A 16,762-nucleotide genomic window follows, 5' to 3' on the forward strand; every position below is an offset into this window, starting at 1 on the left:
TATTCGGCACCGGTCTTTCTCCTTTTTTAAGTAGTGCACTACCTTTCAAGAGATGGGGGGTCTGACCAGATGCGTTTCGGGGTTGGAGTGTCCCCTTCTTCAGTGGTAATCGGACCCCCCCCATAATCCTCTTTTATATGGTCACGGTGTTGGAAGCAAAACCCGGCGTGGATCACGCAACCGAAAATAATCACAGTGTTTCTATTTATCATATATGTGTCTCTTTCCACCTTTAAATATATCAAGTATCGGACACAATATATCATTGTTTGCTGGCTTTTCCACTGTGAATCTTTCCATACAGTTTTAGTTTTTCTCTGCAATCTTGTCCTTACTGTGTGAAACGCAGCTTAGATTGCTGCGGTATATGTGCGTTTGTGCTGCTAATTACCGCCTTAAATAAATGCATTCAAAGCAGCTGTATATTCAGAGTTCAAATATTCGACATCAACATATTAGACTTTGCCATAAACATATTCGAAATAAAAATATTAATATTCGAAATACAACCATGTATGAAGATATATATATGGAGATAAAATGAACTTGAATTTGCTCTGCCGTCCTTATTGATATTAGTGCTGCTATTCTCGATTTAGTTTAGAGGTTCACGCTGCTATTTTTATAGGATCATTTAGCTATATTAACTCATTATGAATTTGAACCTGCTCTGCTGCTTATACTTATTTTAGAGGTTTATGCTGCTATTTTTAGAGGATCACGCTGATATATCAATTCTATATTAATTCATTATTTATTTTGATACGAATTTTTATGGAATTTTTATGAAATTTTACAAAACTTGTTAGCTGATTTCCTTATTGTGGATTTTCGTCGATTTATGATTGCTGTTTATGTGAGAATATTTTAAACGTATGTGATTTTAAGTTTGTCCTAATACTGCACTATACCCTAATAAAACGTAGTGGCCCAATATTCTGAGGTGTGCCCAGTCCTTTATATACAGATATTTTCATTATATATTTATTTTGTATATAGGAACAGATCATAAGTGCACATGGGCGTGCCGGCAGCCGTGGTCGTGGTAGGGGAGTTGGTTCCAGTGCGGGACCGCTGCCAGTATGGGGCCGCTTCTCTTCCCACGGAGGGGCAGGCGCAGGTGGCAGGGACATCCTCCTCATCCGTGATTTTTTTGGGGGCGTGGCAGCCGCCCCATTTCATCTCAAGACGTCGAGGCAGTGGTGTCATTCGTGACACAAGCTAGTGGCACGGAGTCCTCTGCCTCGGCTCTGAGCAGCAGCAGCTCTCAGGCTCCTGCAGGACTAGCCCCCAGCCCCCAAGAATCGAACTTGATGCTGTTTGACAGCGACAGTGAGATGGAAATGGGGGTGGTAATGCAGGAGAGTGAGCTAGAGCTTGGTCCGGATGCTTAGGACCTTTTGGAAGGGATGAAGGAGGAGGTGTTACCGCCCGTTAGTACCCCAGTGTCATCCCTTCCAACTAGTCAAAGTGGTCTCAGCCACAGAACCCCCACACCTAGTAAGACCCAGGCGTCAGCGAGGGGACAGCGGAGCCAGGTCAGGGGCTCCACGTCTGCTGTTCCCCTCAGTCAACCACTGGTCGACCTTGGGTCTAACATTACAGGGGATGAATAGGAGGGTGACTTATAATGGGTGCCTCCTCTCTTGTCAGGTGACAGCAGCACTGATGAGGAAGGTAGGCACCCGAGGAAAATGGTGTGCCAGGTCACCAGGGAGCCCAGTGGCAGGGGCTCTAGTGGTAATGGCAGCAGGAGGCGGCAGCAGCAGAAGGTGTGGCAGCAGCAGTAGATGCCGCCTCCACTTCTGCTCACCGAGCTCAAAGAGGCGCAAGCCAGCACCACCCCATCTGACAGGAGGTCGGTGCGTAAGTCACTTGTTTGGGCTTACTTCACCCTGGCAGCAGACGATGTGACAATTGCCATCTGTCATCAGCTGTGCCATGCCAGGGTGAGGAGAGGGAGGTCGGTTGCTTGGCTGGGTACTACTGCCCTTACTCAGCACCGGAGAGTCAACCACTGGCGGGAGTGGGTACAAATGCAGATCGCAGCAGCGCCAGCAGCAGTGCGCAGAGGACAGCAGCTCCTGCCACTGTCCTGCAGCCACCCCACCCCCTTCCAGCAATGCATTCCCACTCCCCCACTCCCTCTCCTAGAGGTACTGGTACCAGCAGCCAGACTTTTGCCTCCTCTGCACCCTCCTCTATCACCTTCACTGTCGTCCGCACCAGCTGTCGGTTGCCGACACATTTGAACACACCGCGCCCTATGCCCCTGGGGACGAACTTGTGCGTTCACTCAATGGGCTCCTGGCAAGGATTATCGCCCAACATCTGCTGTCCTTCAATATTATGGACTGCAATCCATTCCAGCAGATGTTGGAGCAGGCTCAACCCAGATGGCGTGTCCCCAGCCGCCATTTCTTTGCCAGAACCGGCATCCCTGCCCTACAACAGCACATAGTACAGGGTGCATCTGCCAATGGATGCCTGGACCAGAAGACATGGGCAGGGATGATAGATCAGTTTTAAAGCCCATTGGGTGTCCCTCCGAGGCGTCGGTGAGGGATCATCAGATGTGCCAGCATCTCAGTTTGTGGTGCCGCCCCAGGGTGTCCGGGGGAGAACTGCTGCTCTCCCTCAAGCCACTGTCTCCACCGCTGCTGAGCCCCCCAGCAAGCGTCCCCGTAGCTATGCAAGTTTGGGGCATATCCGCTTCCAGGCCGTGCTCCAGCTTGTGAGCTTAGGGGAATGGAGACACACTAGAACTGATGTTCTGGCCGCCCTCCAGGCTCAGGTCCAAAAGTTGCTGACACCTCGAAGGCTCCAGGCAGGTATGGTTGTCTGTGACAATGGCAGCAAACTCCTCATTGCCCTCAATGCTGGCATTCTAACACACGTGCCTTGCATGGCATATGTCCTCAACCTTTGTGGTACAGAGGTTCCTACGCACATACCCAAGGTTGAGCGGCATTGTGCAACGTGTATGTAGGATTGCCAGCCACTTTCGATGCTCCCCAACCGCCACCGTGTCCCTGTCCAAACTGCAGCAGGACAACAGCCTGCCACCTCACAGGCTGATTGTGGATAGTGTGACGCGGTGGAACTCCACCCTCCACATGTTGGAGTGGTTGTGGGAGCAGCAACGGGGGGTGAATAGCTGCTGGACCAAGGCACTTCCGGGCCATCACACCCACTCCACTACATCACCAATGCGGAGTGGGGACAGATACACTAGGTCTGCCACGTGTTGGCTACATTCGAGCAGGCAACCAAGATGGTCAGCAGGTAGCATGTCGGCCTTAATGATGTGCTCCCTATAGTGTTCCTGCTGGACAGGACAATAGATCGCCTTTTCGATGGTGGGGAGAGTGCCTTGGTGAAGCTAGAAGAGGCAACAATGTTTCACCAAGATCAGGCCCAGGACAAGGAGGAGGAGGAGAAAGAATTTGTTGAGGAGTTTTCCGACGTTCAGGAGTCTGGGCCTGGTCAGGATGTTGATCCGGTGCAGGAGGCACCGTTAGTCCGGGAGTGGGGTGGCTCCCACAGGGAGCAGCAGCAGGAGGACCAAGATGTCATGGTCCTGGGCTGTCCCCTTCCCCATGGCTGCCCACATGCTGCGATGCCTCAGGACGGACCCCCGGATCAAGAAAATTAAGGAGAGGGATGATTTTTGGTTGGCCACCCTTTTAGACCCTCGCTGCAAGGGGAAACTCAAGCAGTTCATTCCAGACAGCCAGAGGGATGCCCGTATGCATAACCTGTGTAACCTGTTTGATCCTTCGGCTAGAGCAGGCAAACCCTCAGCCTCATGCTCCAGTTCTCCCCGCACATCTAACCTAGCAGGTGGCTGGCCCAAGTAACTCCAGCCAAGTAGGTAATCTTATGGGTGAAATGAGGTTGCTCTACCAGTCTGCGCGATCCAGTAGCAACAGCAGCAGCAGTCACCACCAGCGGCTGGCCCGCATGATGTCAGACTACATGGGTTCCGTCGGTGCTTTCAACAGTATGAGAACCGACGACCCCATGGAGTACTGGGTTACCACGCTGGACACCTGCCGTGAGCTCGCTCAGTATGTGCTGGAAGTACTGTCTTGCCCCTCCCTCCAGCGTACTGTCTGAGCAGACATTCAGCGCGGCAGGGGGGGTGGTCACCGACAAGTGGACCCGTCTGTCCACTGTCTCCGTGGACAGACTGACATTTATCAAAATGAACGAGTCTTGGATCTGCAGTGAGTTCTTGGCCCCCGCCGTCGGTTCCGGGAGCTGAAGGGTCCCTTGTCAATCCCTCTCCTTGGCTCTCCCTCCCAAACTTCATGCTTTTTTAACTTCTGTATATATTTCTTGATGAATTAATTTATTTAGTTATGTATTTATTTATTTATGGATGAAATTTTTATATATTTATTTATTTATAATTGTATTTATATATTTCTGTATTGATGAATTTATTTATTTATTGATGAATTTATTTATGTATTTATTTATGTATGCATTTTTAAATATATTTATTTATTTATTGATGATTTTATTTAAATATTTCTCTATTGTTGATTTAATCATTCATTTAACTAATTGTTGAAATATATATATATATATATATATACTACACATTAAGCCCGTTAGAATAACGAGCGCTAGAACAGTAGTGCATAAACATTAGTAGGAACAGTAGATAAATGTCAAGGGAACTTGACCAAATTGGCTTTTTGTGTCGAATAACTTGATTAAATTGAAAAATCGTTTCAGCTTTAGTATAGTGTAACCCTTAGTCCTCTAGGTTATCTATGGACACTGCCCTCCATACATAAACCATACTGGAAAATAGTCCTCTCAGATACCAATTGGCACAAAGCGCTCCACACACTGCCCACACTGGTCTGCTCTCAGTTTCCATATCGGGCACATAGAGTCTGGAGAACAACACTGCGGCAACGCAGCCTGCCACGCTGTGTGCTTATTCCTCCAAACCAGAGGGCAGCAGGACTGGCGTAATTTAACAGCGGCTCTGTCATCCTCCTTTTGTCCGTGAAGAGGCATGGTTACCGCGGATCACACGACCCATACATGATCAGCGCCACGTACACGTCGTGACCCAGCCATCGGCAGCACCCAGCCGTCCTCTGCCCGTCAGAGCACAGAAGCTAGTGAGGAACCAGCTTGCCTCGGCCCGGGTGTGGAAGTTTTCCCGGCTCTGCTGCCGAGATCAGTTCCCCTCCCCTTGGTGATGACTTAGTCATGGTCATGATATAGTCTATGATATTAGTCTTAGTTATGATATATATATATATTTCTGTGTGTAAAATGCACGAAATCAGCCGGTTACATCTTACATCTGTACCTTGCTGTGTGTATAAATATATATATATATACTCATGGCGAGGTAGAGAGGTATGAGTTAACCGGATGATTTGCTACATGTTACACCAGTTAATAAGTTGTCATTTGTAAAGGGATGAAATACTTATTTTCATAAACTGTACCACTCAATTGAAAAACAAACTAGATGTCAATGGCACCGCGTTTACTCCAACCTACTGCAGTACACTTACTACACAATAGAGCAATTCCTCTTTCCCCTGTCACATCATTAACCGCCTCCGGACCGCTTAACGCAGGATCGCATTCCGGAGGCAGCAGCCCTGCGCACAGTCACGCATATATGCGTCATCTCGCGAGACGCAAGATTTCCTGTGAACGCTCGCGCACACAGGCGCGCGCGTTCACAGTATCGGAAGGTAAGCAAGTGGATCTCCAGCCTGCCAGCGGCGTTCGTTCGCTGGCAGGCTGGAGATGTGATTTTTTTAACCCCTAACAGGTATATTAGACGCTGTTTTGATAACAGCGTCTAATATACCTGCTACCTGGTCCTCTGGTGGTCCCTTTTGTTTGGATCGACCACCAGAGGACACAGGCAGCTCAGTAATATGTAGCACCAAACACCACTACACTACACCCCCCCTGTCACTTATTAACCCCTTATTCACCCCTGATCACCCCATATAGACTCCCTGATCACCCCCCTGTCATTGATCACCCCCCTGTCATTGATCACCCCCTTGTAAGGCTCCATTCAGACGTCCGTATGATTTTTACGGATCCACTGATACATGGATCGGATAGGCAAAAAACACATACGGACGTCTGAATGGAGCCTTACAGGGGGGTGATCAATGACGGGGATGATCACCCCATATAGACTCCCTGATCACCCCCGTCATTGATCACCCCCTGTCATTGATCACTCCTCTGTAAGGCTCCATTCAGACGTCCGTATGTTTTTTACGGATCCACGGATACATGGATCGGATCCGCAAAACACATACGGACGTCTGAATTGAGCCTTACAGGGTGGTGATCACCCCATATAGACTCCCTGATCACCCCCCTGTCATTGATCACCCCCCTGTCATTGATAACCCCCTGTAAGGCTCCATTCAGATGTCCGTATGTTTTTTACAGATCCACGGATACATGGATCGGATCCGCAAAACACATACGGACATCTGAATGGAGCCTTATAGGGGGGTGATCAATGACAGGGGGGTGATCACCCCAAATAGACTCCCTGATCACCCGCCTGTCATTGATCACCCCCCTGTAAGGCTGCATTCAGAGGTCCGTATGTTTTTTACGGATCCACGGATACATGGATCGGATCTGCAAAACACATACGGACATCTGAATGGAGCCTTATAGGGGGGTGATCAATGACAGGGGGGGTGATCACCCCATATAGACTCCCTGATCACCCCCCTGTCATTGATCACCCCCCTGTCATTGATCACCCCCCTGTAAGGCTGCATTCAGATGTCCGTATGTTTTTTACGGATCCACGGATACATGGATCAGATCCGCAAAACACATACGGACATCTGAATGGAGCCTTATAGGGGGGTGATCAATGACAGGGGGGTGATCACCCCGTATAGACTCCCTGATCACCCCCCTGTCATTTTTCACCCCCCTGTCATTGATCACCCCTCTGTCATTGATCACCCCCTTGTAAGGCTCCATTCAGACATTTTTTTGGCCCAAGTTAGCGGCAATTTTTTTTTTTTCTTACAAAGTCTCATATTCCACTAACTTGTGTCAAAAAATAAAATCTCACATGAACTCACCATACCCCTCACGGAATCCAAATGCGTAAAAATTTTTAGACATTTATATTCCAGACTTCTTCTCAAGCTTTAGGGCCCCTAGAATGCCAGGGCAGTATAAATACCCACATGTGACCCCATTTTGGAAAGAAAACACCCCAAGGTATTCCGTGAGGGGCATATTGAGTCCATGAAAGATCTAAATTTTTGTCCCAAGTTAGCGGAAAGCGAGACTTTGTGAGAAAAAAAAAAAAAAAAATCAATTTCCGCTAACTTGTGCCAAAAAAAAAAAAAATTCTATGAACTCGCCATGCCCCTCATTGAATACCTTGGGGTGTCTTCTTTCCAAAATAGGGTCACGTGTGGGGTATTTATACTGCCCTGGCATTTTAGGGGCCCTAAAGCGTGAGAAGAAGTCTGGGATCCAAATGTCTAAAAATGCCCTCATAAAAGGAATGTGGGCCCCTTTGCGCATCTAGGCTGCAAAAAAGTGTCACACATCTGGTATCGCCGTACTCAGGAGAAGTTGGGCAATGTGTTTTGGGGTGTCATTTTACATATACCCATGCTGGGTGAGATAAATATCTTGGTCAAATGCCAACTTTGTATAAAAAATGGGAAAAGTTGTCTTTTGCCGAGATATTTCTCTCACCCAGCATCAGTAAATGTAAAAAGACACCCTAAAACACATTGCCCAACTTCTCCTGAATACGGCGATACCACATGTGTGACACTTTTTTGCAGCCTAGGTGGGCAAAGGGGCCCACATTCCAAAGAGCACCTTTAGGATTTCACAGGTCATTTACCTACTTACCACACATTAGGGCCCCTAGAATGCCAGGGCAGTATAACTACCCCACAAGTGACCCCATTTTGAAAGAAGACACCCCAAGGTATTCCGTCAGGGGCATGGCGAGTTCCTAGAATTTTTTATTTTTTGTCACAAGTTAGCGGAAAATTATGATTTTTTTAAATTATTTTCTTTCTTACAAAGTCTCATATTCCACTAACTTGTGACAAAAAATAAAAACTTCCATGAACTCACTATGCCCATCCGAAATACCTTGGGGTGTCTTCTTTCAAAAATGGGGTCACTTGTGGGGTAGTTATACTGCCCTGGCATTTTAGGGGCCGGAATGCATGAGAAGTGGTTTGAAATCAAAATCTGTAAAAAATGGCCGGTGAAATCCGAAAGGTGCTCTTTGGAATGTGGGCCCCTTTGCCCACCTAGGCTGCAAAAAAGTGTCACACATCTGGTATCACCGTACTCAGGGGAAGTTGGGCAATGTGTTTTGGGGTGTCTTTTTACATATACCCATGCTGGGTGAGAGAAATATCTTGGCAAAAGACAATTTTCCCCATTTTTTTATACAAAGTTGGCATTTGACCAAGATATTTTTATCTCACCCAGCATGAGTATATGTAAAATGACACCCCAAACACATTGCCCAACTTCTCCTGAGTACGGCAATACCAGATGTGTGACACTTTTTTGCAGCCTAGGTGGGCAAAGGGGCCCACATTCCAAAGAGCACCTTTTGGATTTCACCGGCCATTTATTACAGATTTTGATTTCAAACTACTTCTCACGCATTCAGGCCCGTAAAATGCCAGGGCAGTATAACTACCCCACAGGTGACCCCATTTTGGAAAGAAGACACCCCCAGGTATTTCGTGATGGGCATAGTGAGTTTATGGAAGTTTTTATTTTTTGTCACAAGTTAGTGGAATATGAGACTTTGTAAGAAAAAAATAAATAAAATAAAAAAATCATTTTCCGCTAACTTGTGACAAAAAATAAACACTTCTATGAACTCACTATGCCCATCAGCGAATACCTTAGGGTGTCTACTTTCCGAAATGGGGTCATTTGTGGGTTGTTTGTACTGTCTGGCCATTGTAGAACCTCCGGAAACATGACAGGTGCTCAGAAAGTCAGAGCTGCTTCAAAAAGCAGAAATTCACATTTTTGTACCATAGTTTGTAAACGCTATAACTTTTACCCAAACCATTTTTTTTTTTACCCAAACTTTTTTTTTTATCAAAGACATGTAGAACAATAAATTTAGAGAAAAATGTATATATGGATGTCGTTTTTTTTGCAAAATTTTACAACTGAAAGTGAAAAATGTCATTTTTTTGCAAAAAAATCGTTAAATTTCGATTAATAACAAAAAAAGTAAAAATGTCAGCAGCAATGAAATACCACCAAATGAAAGCTCTATTAGTGAGAAGAAAAGGAGGTAAAATTCATTTGGGTGGTAAGTTGCATGACCAAGCAATAAACGGTCAAAGTAGTGTAGGTCAGAAGTGTAAAAAGTGGCCTGGTCATTAAGGGTGTTTAAGCTAGGGGGGCTGAGGTGGTTAAAGCTTGTAAAAGAGCGAGATCTTGACATAGGGGCCACTTAATATGGTGGCTTTGGTGATATCTGTAATGGGGACACCCCTTTGCTTGTTTTTTCCTTCCTTTGAGGGATATCTGGCTTTCACTGTGTTGAAGACCCATAACTGGGGCTCCACGGTTATTTTGCATATCACTGTTTCCCAGGGAGCTTTGCACTTTGGACTGCTGTGTCGAGACTCTTAAATGAGGCTCCACAGTGTTTTCTGTAGCTGGTCTCCCTAAGATCAGCTATTGTTTTGTTTGAGTAGTCTCCAAGGCATGGCTCCCGGTTAGCCAGAATCCTACTCCACACTGATGAGGGGCAACACCCTGAAACAGCTGTCTGTGGATGGATAACTGGCTTAGGTTTTCCCCCCGTCACATCTTTAAAGTTTGTAAAAGAGCGGGATCTTGACATAGGGGCCACTTAATATGGTGGATTTGGTGATCTCTCTAATGGGGACACCCCTTTGCTCGATTTTTCCTTCCTTTGAGGGATATCTGGCTTTCACTGTGTTGAAGACCCATAACTGGGGCTCCACGGTTATTTTGCATATCACTGTTTCCTAGGGAGCTTTGCACTTTGGATTGCTGTATCGAGACTCTTAATTGAGGCTCCACAGTGTTTTCTGTAGCTGGTCTCCCTAAGATCAGCTATTGTTTTTTTCTTTACCTGATGAAGGACAGCGTACTGTCCGAAAAACGTTGTTATGAATTCTGGTACCAGCTACGATCCGCAGCTGGAATAGTGACGTCACTATCCAATCGTGAGCGCGCAAAGTACAGTTTGTAGAAATGGCATCGCGCCACCAGCTGGGGCACGTACCGTGAAACAAATAACCCCAACCAAGCACCTGGTACCACTTTTAACTACAGCCCACAAGAGCAAGCAGCCACGGAAGAAGCATTAGGAGAAAGGTACGGCAGTTCCTCATTAGGAAGTTACGGCAGCTCCAGCGTTTAGCCCACTAGTCTGTGACTGCTCCATTGTGTAGTAAGTGTACCGCAGTAGGTTGGAGTAAGCCCGGTGCCATTGACATTGAGTTTATACTTTTACATTTGATAGCCGTTTGTGCAATTCTGCTACGGCACTGCAGCTAAAGATACAGAGGCGATAGCAAGCGCCTGGATTATTACTTTCTGAAAAACAAACTGAAATTTTTTAGGTGGAGGGAAGAAAGAAAAAAAACTTAAATAATGTGGTTGCATAAGTGTGCATACCCTCTTATAACTGGGGATGTAGCTGTGTTCAGAATTAAGCAATTACATTCAAAATCATGTTAAATAGGAGTCAGCATACACCTGCCATAATTTAAAGTGCCTCTGATTAACCCCAAAGAAAGTTCAGCTGCTCTAGTTGGTCTTTCCTGAAATTTTCTTAGTCGCATCCCACAGTAAAAGCCATGGTCTACAGAGAGCTTCCAAAGCATCAGAGGGATCTCATTGTTAAAAGGTATCAGTCAGGAGAAGAGTACAAAAGAATTTCCAAGGCATTAGATATACCATGGAACACAGTGAAGAAAATATGGCACAACAGTGACTGGACGTCCCTCCAAAATTGATGAAAAAACAAGAAGAAAACTGGTCTGGGAGGCTACCAAGAGGCCTACAGCAACATTAAAGGAGCTGCAGGGATATCTGGCAAGTACTGGCTGTGTGGTACATGTGACAACAAACTTCCGTATTCTGCATATGTCTGGGCTATGTGGTAGAGTGGCAAGTCGAAAGCCTTTTCTTACAAAGAAAAACATCCAAGCCAGGCTTCATTTTGCAAAAACACATCTGAAGTCTCCCAAAGGCATGTGGGAAAAGGTGTTATGGTCTGATGAAACCGAGGTTGAACTTTTTGGCCATAATTCCAAAAGATATGTTTGCCGCAAAAACAACACTGCACATCACCAAAAGAACACCATACCCACAGTGAAGCATGGTGGTGGCAGCATCATGCTTTGGGGCTGTTTTTATTCTTATAAACAGTTCTAAATACCAGTCAATATTGCCACAAAACCTTCAGGCTTCTGCTAGAAAGCTGAACATGAAGAGCAACTTCATCTTTCAGCATGACAACGACCCAAAGCATACATCTAAATCAACAAAGGAATGGCTTCACCAGAAGAAGATTAAAGTCCAGACCTGAATCAGATTGAAAATTTGTGGGGTTATCTGAAGAGGGCTGTGCACATGCGATGCCCTCGCATTCTGACAGATTTGGAGTGTTTTTGCAAAGAAGAGTGGGCAAATCTTGCCAAGTCAAAATGTGCCATGCTGATAGACTCATTCCCAAAAAGACTGAGTGCTGTAAAAAAACTAAAAGTGCTTCAACAAAGTATTAGTTTAAGGGTGTGCACACTTATGCAGATATATTATTTTATTTTTATATTTTTTCTTCCCTCTAGCTAAAAGATTTCAGTTTGTTTCTCAATTGAGTTGTACAGTTTATAGTTCACATTAAAGGTGGAAAAAGTTCTGAAATGATTTATCTTTGTCTCATTTTATTACATCACAGAAACCTGACATTTTAACAGGGGTGTGTAGACTTTTTATATCCACTGTACATTACAGAGTGTTGGCGAGAGATACAAAAGTAATGTAAGCATTGTACCTGGGCATATTCTGTCACAAATCTCTCTGATCCGCTCCGAATTGCTCCTCTTCAAATCCAACCATTTTTTTTATATGGCCATCCTAGGGTGATTGCCCTTAAACTTTCTCTTTAGCTCGGAACAGATCTCACTCACAATGGCCTGCTTCTCAGCGTGGACCCGGGTCCGGTCATAGCCCCACTCCAACATGCGCTGCAGGATAAAGATGCAAGCATATGATCCCAATTTTTTTTAATACAAGTATTATAACTAGGCTAGGCCGTGTACCGGCACTGCGGCCGTCCCTCAATTGGAGGTCCCCTACTTACCCTATCATCGGAGTCACTAGTGCTGCCAGCCTTGTTATCACTGTGGTTGTCATGTGCTTCGGCATGTATTGTGTCATCTATGATAGAAATTATGGATTTGTATTCAATATATCAAGTATTGTCTAGCCGCTATCAGTATCCTAAGTCTATACTATATTAGATACCCACTATAATCATTTTCATCAGGTTTATTTTGAATCATCCACATCTATTTTTACTTTTATTTACATATTATCTTGTATATTTATATTTATATTTATTTAAAAATTTTTATTCAGTGTAAAAAACCTTTTATTCAGCATAAATTATTGCACTATGGTTTTAAATAATAGGATGTATCCATCAATGGGGTATATGTTGAATGGAATTTTTTCTTTCCTCGTTTGATGTTTGCAAGAGAGGGAAATATATCAATGATTGAAAAGCCACTTCAGATCAACTGATACTAAAAATCGGATATTGTCGATACAAACAGACAATAAAAACAGACTGTGAAAATCAGAAGTCTCAGACATTAAATCATGTAGAAACGGAAGCATCAAATCCTGAGGTCCGATCCAGGCTTTGAAGATAACCTTGGGAAGTATATAAGGCGTATTTAGACAGGTATGGCGCAACCACTGAGGAAGGGAGAGTGACAACTCCCGAAACGCGTCTGAGTTTCACGCCATATACCTGTCGACTCTTTTCAACTGCATGGCCATGCAGACAGGACTTTGATATCTGCAAAATTAAACATCAAGAAAAAATTGCAGCTCGGAACCATCGGACGAAATACAAGGAATACGTCACTACCGGACCATACAGGAAGTGACGTAAGTGCTTCTCCGCAAGTACCCAACCCGGATACCAAACAGAGCATCGTGAGACGCCGGCTCCCTATACCATCCGGGGTGCCCCACGCGCTCTACCCGCACTGCAGGACTAAAGTGTACCATCCTTATGAAGAGGTAAGCGACACAATAGTCGGCAAGTCCGGACATCGAACACAGTAACGCGAGACGCCGTACCCAATGTGCCGCAGGTACTGTTCCACCATGTTGTTTAAATGCTGCCTCCTGCTAACACGCTCCATATCAGCAGTTGGGGCCGGTTGTTGCGGCGAGGTGACAAAGATTTTCCACATGTTGGCCATGCTAACCCTGCCTTCTGAGGTGCTGGCGCTGACACAGCTGCGTTGGCGACCTCTTCGTCCTCCCCTGCCTTTGCCTTGTGCTTCCACTTGTCCCCCGGCATCAGTCGGGAATGCTCTCAGAAGCGCGTCTACCAGCGTGCGCCTGTAGTCGCGCATCTTCCGATCATGCTCCAGTGAGGGAATTAAGGACGGCACATTGTCTTTGTAATGGGGATCCAGCAGGGTGGCCACCCAGTAGTCAGCACACGTTAAAATGTGGGCAACTCTGCTGTCGTTGCGCAGGCACTGCAGCATGTAGTCGCTCATGTGTGCCAGGCTGCCCAGAGGTAAGGACAAGCTGTCCTCTGTGGGAGGCGTATCGTCTGCATCCTCCGTATCCCCCCAGCCACGCACCAGTGATGGGCCCGAGCTGCGTTGGATGCCACCCCGCTGTGAACATGCTTCATCCCCATCCTCCTCCTCCTCATCCTCCTCCTCCTCGTCCTCCAGTTGTATCTGGCCTCTGCTGTTGCAAAAATCCTCTTTCTGAGCCACTTCTAAAAGACTAACCTGAAAGTGTTAGAGATGACCCCTCTTCCTCCTCCTCGTCCTGGGCCACATCCTCTTCCATCATTGCCCTAAGTGTTTTATCAAGGAGACATAGAAGTGGTATTGTAACGCTGATAACAACGTCATCGCCACTGGCCATGGTGGTGGAGTACTCGAAACAGGGCACACAGGTCTCGCATGGAGGCCCAGTCATTGGTGGTGAAGTGGTGCTGTTCCGCAGTGCGACTCACCCGTGCGTGCTGCAGCTGAAACTCAACTATGGCCTGCTGTTGCCCGCACAGTCTCTCCAGTATGTGCAAGGTGGAGTTCCACCTGGTGGGCACGTCGCATATGAGGCGGTGAGCGGGAAGGCTGAAGTTACGCTGTAGAGCAGACAGCCGAGCGGCGGCAGGATGAGAACGCCGAAAGCGTGCACAGACTGTCCGCACTTTACGCAGCAGCTCTGACATGTCGGGGTAGTTGTGAATTAATTTCTGCACCACCAAATTCAGCACATGCGCCAGCAAGGGATGTGCGTCAAACCGGCTAGTCCCAGAGCTGCAATAAGATTTCGCCCATTATCACACACCACCAGGCCGGGCTTGAGGCTCACTGGCAGCAACCACTCGTCGGTCTGTTGTTCTATACCCCGCCACAACACCTGCGCGGTGTGGGGCCTGTCCCCCAAACACATCAGTTTTAGAACGGCCTGCTGACGTTTACCCCTGGCTGTGCTGAAGTTGGTGGTGAAGGTCTGTCGCTGACCGGATGAGAAGGTGGTAGAGGAGGAGGAGGAAGCCGAGTAGGAAGAGGAGGCAACAGGAGGCAAAGAATGATGCCCTGCGATCCTTGACGGCGGAAGGACGTGCGGCAAACAGCTCTCTGCCTGGGGCCCAGCCGCCACTACATTTACCCAGTGTGCAGTTAGGGAGATATGGCGTCCCTGGCCATGCTTACTAGTCCACGTATCTGTGGTTAGGTGGACCTTGCCACAGATGGCGTTGCGCAGTGCACACTTGATTTTATCCGATACTTAGTTGTGCAGGGAGGGCACGGCTCTCCTGGAGAAGTAGTGGCGGATGGGAACGACGTACTGTGGGACAGAAAGCGACATGAGCTGTTTGAAGCTGTCTGTCTCCACCAGCCTGAATGACAGCATTTCAAAGGCCAGTAGTTTAGAAATGCTGGCATTGAGGGCCAGGGATCAAGGGTGGCTAGGTAGGAATTTACGCTTTCTATCAAAGGTTTGTGAGATGGAGAGCTGAACGCTTCCGTGTGACATGGTGGAGATGCTTGGTGACGTAGGTGGTGTTGTTGGTGGCACATTCTCTGTTTGCTGGGCGGCAGGTGCCAACGTTCCTCCAAAGGCGGAGGAAGAGGCTGAGGCAGCAGCAGAAGAGGGAGCTCTTTCTTGGTTTTGAAGGTGCTTACTCCACTGCAGCCCATGTCTCGCAAGTAGATGCCTGTTCATGCAGGTTGTGCTAAGGTTCAGAACGTTAATGCCTCGCTTCAGGCTCAATGGCACAGCATGCAAACCACTCGGGTCTTGTCGTCAGCACATTGTGTAAAGCAGTGCCATGCCAGGGAACTCCTTGAATCTGCTATAGGTGTGCTCAGTCCCTGGTGACGGTGGCCAGTAGCAGGCAAACTGTTTTGGCGACAGCTGCTCTGCTTTTGCACCCTGCTCCCGCTTTTGCTACGCTGTTTGCTCGGTCTCACCACTGCCTCTTCCTCCGAACTCTGAAAGTCAGTGGCACGACCTTCATTCCATGTGGGGTCTAGGACCTCATCGTCCCCTGCATCGTCTTACACCCAGTCTTCCTCCCTGACCTCCTATTCGGTCTGCATACTGCAGAAAGACGCAGCAGTTGGCACCTGTGTTTCGTCATCATCAGAGACGTGCTGAGGTGGTATTCCCATGTCCTCATCAGGAAACATAAGTGGTTGTGCGTCAGTGCATTCTATGTCTTCCACCCCTGGGGAAGGGCTAGGTGGATGCCCTTGGGAAACCGTGCCAGCAGAGTCTTCAAACAGCATAAGAGACTGCTGCATGACTTGAGGCTCAGACAGGTTACCGAATATGCACGGGGGTGATGTGACAGACTGATGGGCATGGGTTTCAGGCGCCGCCTGTGCGCTTTCTGCAGAAGACTGGGTGGGAGATAATGTAAACGTGCTGGATCCACTGTCGGCCACCCAATTGACTAGCGCCTGTACTTGCTCAGGCCTTACCATCCTTAGAACGGCATTAGGCCCAACCAAATATCGCTGTAGATTCTGGCGGCTACTGGGACCTGAGGTAGTAGGTTCAGTAGGACGTGTAGCTGTGGCAGAACGGCCACGTCCTCTTCCTGCACCAGAGGCTCCACCAACACCACCACCACGACCATGACCGCGTCCCTTATTAGATGTTTGCCTCATAGTTAGCGTTCACAAAGCAAATTAAAAAGTGGTTAAAGAGGACCTTTCACCGATTCTTACCCTATGAACTAACTATACAGACATGTGGAGCGGCACCCGGGGATCTCACTGCACTTACTATTATCCCCGGGCGCCGCTCCGTTCTCCTGCTATGCCCTCCGGTATCTCCGTTCCCTAAGTTATGGTAGGCGGAGTCTGCCCTTGTTCTTCTGTAGCGCTGGCCAATCGCATTGCAGAGCTCACAGCCTGGGAGAAAATAACCTCCCAGGCTGTGAGCTCTGCGCTGC

The sequence above is a fragment of the Bufo bufo genome, chromosome 3 (assembly GCF_905171765.1).
Source record: "Bufo bufo chromosome 3, aBufBuf1.1, whole genome shotgun sequence".
Taxonomy (NCBI): Eukaryota; Metazoa; Chordata; class Amphibia; order Anura; family Bufonidae; genus Bufo; species Bufo bufo.